Source organism: Mauremys mutica, chromosome 8 (genome assembly GCF_020497125.1).
Source record: "Mauremys mutica isolate MM-2020 ecotype Southern chromosome 8, ASM2049712v1, whole genome shotgun sequence".
Classification (NCBI taxonomy): Eukaryota; Metazoa; Chordata; order Testudines; family Geoemydidae; genus Mauremys; species Mauremys mutica.
Window position 1 is genome coordinate 107,879,947 of NC_059079.1, and position 6,289 is coordinate 107,886,235.

The 6,289-nt window shown below is 45.8% G+C and overlaps 1 long non-coding RNA gene across 1 annotated transcript; it reads right to left on the minus strand.

Moving 5' to 3' along the window:
* Positions 1 to 2,971: 2,971 nt before the first annotated feature.
* Positions 2,972 to 6,289, minus strand: LOC123376495. The gene is made up of 3 exons (XR_006581811.1): positions 6,163 to 6,289; positions 5,189 to 5,228; positions 2,972 to 4,703 (listed from the first exon to the last, which is right to left on the minus strand). It is a non-coding gene; the product is annotated as an uncharacterized LOC123376495 (long non-coding RNA).

The following is a 6,289-nucleotide window of genomic DNA, read 5'->3' on the forward strand; positions in this document are numbered from 1 at the left end:
AACAAACCAGATTGCATCAAAGAATACCTGACTCCATCATCAATTTCTCCCCCTAAGAGAAAGAAGCCACAAGACCCTGAATACTGGTTAACTGCTTGGGTCAAAGGGGGTAACATTATGTTACTAATTTGTAGTCAAATCCCTAGGGAAATAACTGGCTTTGTCATTCTTTCATCTAGCTTTCCTTGGACAGTGGGATGCTTTGTAAATTGTTCTCTTTTGGTCCTAAGGTAAGAGCTTTTTGTCCAGCTGAAATGAGAATTGTGTCTAGCAAAGTATGTGGTTTGAGATCAAAAAAGACCTCTGAAAAAAAAGCATTTAATCAGTCTGTCAGTTCCTGACCTGCTCATTCACATTTCATTTCAAGTGAGTTGCTTTGTAGCTGGTAATTACAGACAGACCCAGGGTGGGGGAAGGGGGAAGACACCGAAGCAGAGTGAACAATATGAGCACAGCACACGTCACGTTAGTCCGGGGTTGTTCTGGCAGGTGGTTTGAGTTGGGGGGGTCGGGGGGGTTCAGCTAAATGGAAAGAAAAGGGGGATGAAAGGGACAGGGCAGGGGAGAAAAGGAAAAGAAGGGCAGGAGTGTAGTGAAACATAGGTGACAGGACTGTGAAGGAGGAGAGGAGGGTTGGAGCAAACAGCCAGTCAGCACAGGGCAGAGAAAGTCCAGTCAAAACCATTGGATCCTTCTCCAAGTATTCAAAGGGTCCTGCTTTGGCTACCAGCTGGAGTCTCAGATCTTTAATGCACTGCAGTACAGAGTATGTAGGAATTTGCAGGGCTGGGCAGACGGCACTCTGCTCCTGTCTGCCTTATAGCAAACAGCAGACAGTTACTCATCAGTAACTGTATATGGTGGGATCGGGCAAAACAAAGACAGGACGCAGCTCAGCACAGTGTTTTGTACCAGCCCTGAGAAACTGTCGGAATGAGGGAGAGCAGCTGTGCAGACTGGAAACCGACAGTCTGATAGGAGCACAGGGAAGAGCTCACCCTACACTGCTGCATTGTGGTCTGCCTCCGCACCGCTACCTAGTGGGGGCTTCTCGCAGATGGACAAGGAAACGCCAGCTTCCCTGAGGATCAGTTCCCAATGCTTCTTGCTCACTGCCACCATGTCTGTTTTTTAGAGCACGCATTAAATTAAGAGGAAGACAGCTTCCTACGGAGATTTGGACATCTCTGTTGTTGATCACTAAGGGTACGTCTAACACCACAAAAAACCAGCCTCGGAGCCTACGCTCGGAGACCCAGCCCCCTCACCCAAACATAGACTGCGATTTTCAGTCCTGCACTTTGAGCCCCGCAATCCTGAGTCAGCTGACTGGGGCTCTGAGACTCAGCACTGTAGGGTTTGGGGTGTTTTTGCTGTGGAGACATACCCAAAGGGGCTGATCCAGAGTCCACTGAAATCAGCTGAAAGGTTTGCAATGACTACAGGGGAGTTGGAACGAGGGCCTTCCTTTTTGTATATTTATAATGTTTTATTATTCCAAATACAAATATATCCAAATACCAGAGTCATCATAATACACAGAGTAAGCAAAGAGAGGTAGGATAAAAGAAGGGGCAGGAAAGTGACATCTCTATGTTCAGGATCTACATTAATCATAGACCTCTAAAAAGCCAGCCCACATTGCTTTAAATTTTCCGAGCATTCCTCTTCTGCGGAATGCCAGTCGTTCGTTAGCTGTGAGTTCCAGCTGTATCACGGAGCCAAGCGTCAATGTTTGATGGGGAGCGATTTAAGTTTTTGCAGCATTAATTGTTTACTGACCAATGTTGGAACCACCCTGTCTTGTTATCAGGTAACTTCCAGATATCGGGGGGTTCAGAGACTTCCTGCAGTTGGCATGCAAAGGCAGAAGGAACCATGAACTCTGTGCACATTTTTATAAGCGTACTATACAATCTCAAACATTAACAGAGATCCATTTTAGAGATACAGGTGTGGCGTAAACAAACAGGAAGGATGCTGTAACCATAACTTTTATCATCATATAACCTGTATATAATTTTGTACAAAGTTCCTCGAAGGTGCTTCTCATAGAAAATTTTGTAATTTTGATTTAAAACAAACACACACAAAGAGGTTTCAGGGAGTCAGGGTGATTTCTGGTAAGAGATGAGCAGTCTTGATTGTTAAACTATTGGAAGAGTGACTGGTTAGGACTCGGTCTGGTGCAACACACAGCTGATCCGAAGTGCTACTGTAAGACCTGCTGTCAGACTACGGATGGGATCTCACTTTTTGACTTTCAGAGACAGATTCTGACCTCACTCGCACCAGTGTAATGCAGGAGCAATGCAAGTGTGAGACCAGAAGCTCATTCTAGTGTCTCAGTAAAACACATACTGGTTTTCTGACAATCCCAGTGATATAGCAAAATAATTAGGCTATTACAATAATAATCACTAGGCAGGTGAAGTTTCTCTAAATCTCAGTCTCGTGCTGTGTTTTGTTTCTCAGTGACAGATAATGCTTCTCTCTTAACCCAGAGTTTAGGGAGATGGACTCCAGACCCAATTTCCTTTTCATTCTAGACACTTCCTCTGAGCCAGCGAATCTCACATGCAGGATGGGATTAAAATCAGCACTGTCACCATAATATTTATTGCTCAGCATTATTGTCTCTCTATGGCTTGGTGGACAATAAGAGTGAATGAAGGCCATGCCTAGTGTAACTCCACTGAATGCAAGGACTGAGGATGGAAAGTTTGCTTACTTCAATTTTCCTAATCATTCCTTTAAAAGTACCCCCCACATTGGCTTTTCTGCATCACCAGCTCGTCTAACTCTAATAAGTTTATCTTGACTGATATGAATGGGCTTAAACTGCAGCAAGGGAGGTTTAGGTTGGACATTAGGGAAACGTTCCTAACTGTCAGGGTGGTTAAACACTGGAATAAATTGCCTAGGGAGGTTGTGGAATCTCCATCTCTGGAGATATTTAAGAGTAGGTTAGATAAATGTCTATCAGGGATGGTCTAGACAGTATTTGGTCCTGCCACGAGGGCAGGGGACTGGACTTGATGACCTCTCAAGGTCCCTTCCAGCCCTAGAATCTATGAATCTATATCAGGAGATATTTGGCTCTCTCTTGCACATACTAGGTCTTTGCAGTCTCAGGAAATCTGCTCTAGTTTTCTAGAAATAGCTGGTGAAAAAGTGGGTTTTAAAAAACAGCTGAGAAAAACTGTTCTTCCCACCAGAACTACCTGAATTTGTACCAGTTAGGTTGTGTTCTGCTGCATGACCGTACAAAATGAAATATGCTGGCTCATCCCAATCCAGCTCATTATGGGACATCCTCATTCTTTGTTTTGCAGTGTCCCTCAACCAAAAAGCATGGGGGCCACAAGTCCAAAACTAGTTCCATGAACTGGGGTGCCAGTTACAGCCGTGTATGCGGGAAGCAGAAGTTGTCTCAGCCTGCTGTCTCCTTACACGGCTTAAATCCAATTCAAATTTCAGTTCGGTTAGGGGAGTTATTTTGGATTTATACTGATGTAAGTGGAGAGCAGAATTTAGCTCAACATTTGTTGCATTACCAAGATCTCTGACGTACCCTTCCAACATGACTCGGTTTCCCCTTGGTAACAGCAGAGAGAGGAATTTATTATTCATTCTTCAGGGTAGCTAGTGTTTTTTCTAGTTTCCTAGAGTTCTGGAAATGGGAGAGCCTGTCACTAATGTGGTTCATGGTATGAATCATATCAGTTTTTTAAAAAGCACAGAGGAAGAACAGGATGTATTGTTTCCAAAGTAAAATGTGCTTAGTCATAATTAACTGAGCCAACAAAATGTCCGTATTCTATGTATTAAGAGCCTGACCTGCCAAGGTGCTGAGTGCCTTCTGAGAAGTGCTGAGTACTCTCCATTCCGATTGACTTCTCAGAAGCTGAGGAGTTTCAGCATCTTCCTGGAAGCACTTAGGACCCAGCAGGATTGAACCCTCACTGGTAACCAAGAATGAATATATTTTGCCTTAGCAGAAATGCAGTTAAACTTTTGTTGCTTGAAACATTCACATAAACAAATCCCTCTTTACATCTACATCATCACAAGTGCCACAGCCTGTTCATCCCTGCAGATGGCACAGCATGGTTCCTGGCTGTGCCATCCTGCCCCAGGAAATCCAGCGTCAAGGGAGAGACAACAATGCTGGAGACACGGTAAATAGGAAAGTGGACTGTCGCTTCTCTCTTCTCAGCTGCTTAGGCATTGTGGCGTTGCTCTCATTCACTATCAGAAGTGGCAATTTGCATCTGATAACAAATGTAATACGCATATCGCTCCCATTCGGTGAATGGATTCTGAGAATGACACTAAACGGTGGGAGTCTTGGGTCTGCAATAGACTGGCAAAGTCTTAGCCTCGAATTTGTAGACACTTCTTGCTTTACTGGAGTGATGCCAGTAACAGTTTGTGAGTCCATGTGCCCTCCACCAGGAGCACCCCTCTTCAGTGTCCTCAGCTGTATCAAAGAAGGGTTAGAAGTGGTCAGTAGAACATATCCTTTAGAGTGTTGTATAAACTGTGCTGGTTTTGTAGTAACTGGCGAAAGCCACAGAGTTCCTTCAGGGAAGCATCCAATCATTCCTTAGCCCATCGTATAAATATTCTCTTCTGCATGGTCCCCAGCTTCCAACGTGCTCTGGAGGCCTCCATGTTCTGCGTTGGAAAATGAGACTGAGCTGCAGAGAGAGGAACAGACCCTGACCATTAAAACATAAATAACAAAACAGAAACACAAGAAACCCGATATCCAAAGCAGACGATGTACTGGAAAAATATGAATCCTAGTAGCATTTACTATTAGACACCTGTAATAATTAATCATTATGTATTTATAAGGCACCACAGGCCTGAGATCGCCTGCTGCTTAATGTGATATCAAGATATACAAGCCGCGAGCCAGATGAACTGTTGTGCTCATTTTCATTTACTAAGCAATGAGGAATAACAATGATAATGAATTTCTCTTTTTGCATTGTGGTGTCTGATTATCTGTCCTGATATGACAAAGCCAATCAAAGCAAAAGCAGCTCTGGAAATGTCAGCAGGTGTCCAGGAGTGTCTGTTTGGCACATTTCTTTCTGTCCTACCAATGGCGCAGACATTTTGGGGGGTAGTTTTTGATTACGGCTACAGCAGAAATAGCATAGCGAATAGCATTTACCTTGCCAAAGTCTTCAGCTTCTGTCTGTTGGGGAAATACCCTGAGGAGCATCCAAAATAGGAAAGGTGGGGGGAGGGGGGGAGAAATGAATTTTAAAATCATTTTTTAAAAAAGCAGCAGGTTCAATAAGAAAAAGTCAAGTGCAAAAACTGAAATAAGGGAGCTTTAAAGTGGGTCCTTTAAATATGTGAACCCCCCATTATTTACATGAGGCCAAACTCACGCCGGGGCTACCCACGTGTATACTCTGACCGAGAGCCTCCAGGGGAGACAGTCTGCAAAAGGGAACATCATGGCTGTAGTGGCACAAAGCAGCTGCAGCTTCCCTTGTGACGAGGTACAGCCAGGAGAGCTCAGTGTACCCACTGGGCAGCACTGCCTGGGGTGTCGGCAGGGCCACTGCAGCATGGAGATGGGTTGATACAGGGCAGGGGGGGCCAAACGTACTGACCCTCTGATACGATCATCTGATACGATCCCAAGTTCGAGAGCCAGGCATGGCTGCTGGGGCTCGGAGCTTCAGCCCTGTGGGGAATGCCTGCCAGCGCTCCAGTCCTGCCCTGCAGCGGGGTGGTGGGCTTGAAATCCTGCCCCAGGGGAGGTGCCTGCCCTGGTTTGGGGCTGAAGCCCCAACAGGTGCCTCTGGTGGGGCAGAAGCTTCGAGCCCCAGCAGGCGCCTCCGGTGGGGCTGAAGTCCTGAGACCCCCATCCCCGTTGAGCAGAAGCCCCATCGATTCCACCCAGCCACAGGGCAGAAGCCCCAAGCTCTCCCTCCATTCTGGGAGGCAGAGAATGGGGGGAGCTCTAGGAGCCGCATTTTAACTGTAAAAGAGCCGCATGTGGCTAAGGAGCTGCAGTCTGGCCACCCCAATATAGGGCATCCTCTGCATAGCCATGATGGTCTGAGGTCCTAGGGAAGCAGAGAAATAAAACTATCCATGTCCTTGGATTATCATCGCTCTCAAATCACTTACTTTTGGATAGAATTAGTGCCAAAACCAGGATGACTAGAAGTACCACAAAAACGCTGATTCCAACATGCACCCCTGCCCGCATGGATTCTGGCCCCATTTGCTGATGGATTGATGTCAGCATAGTCTG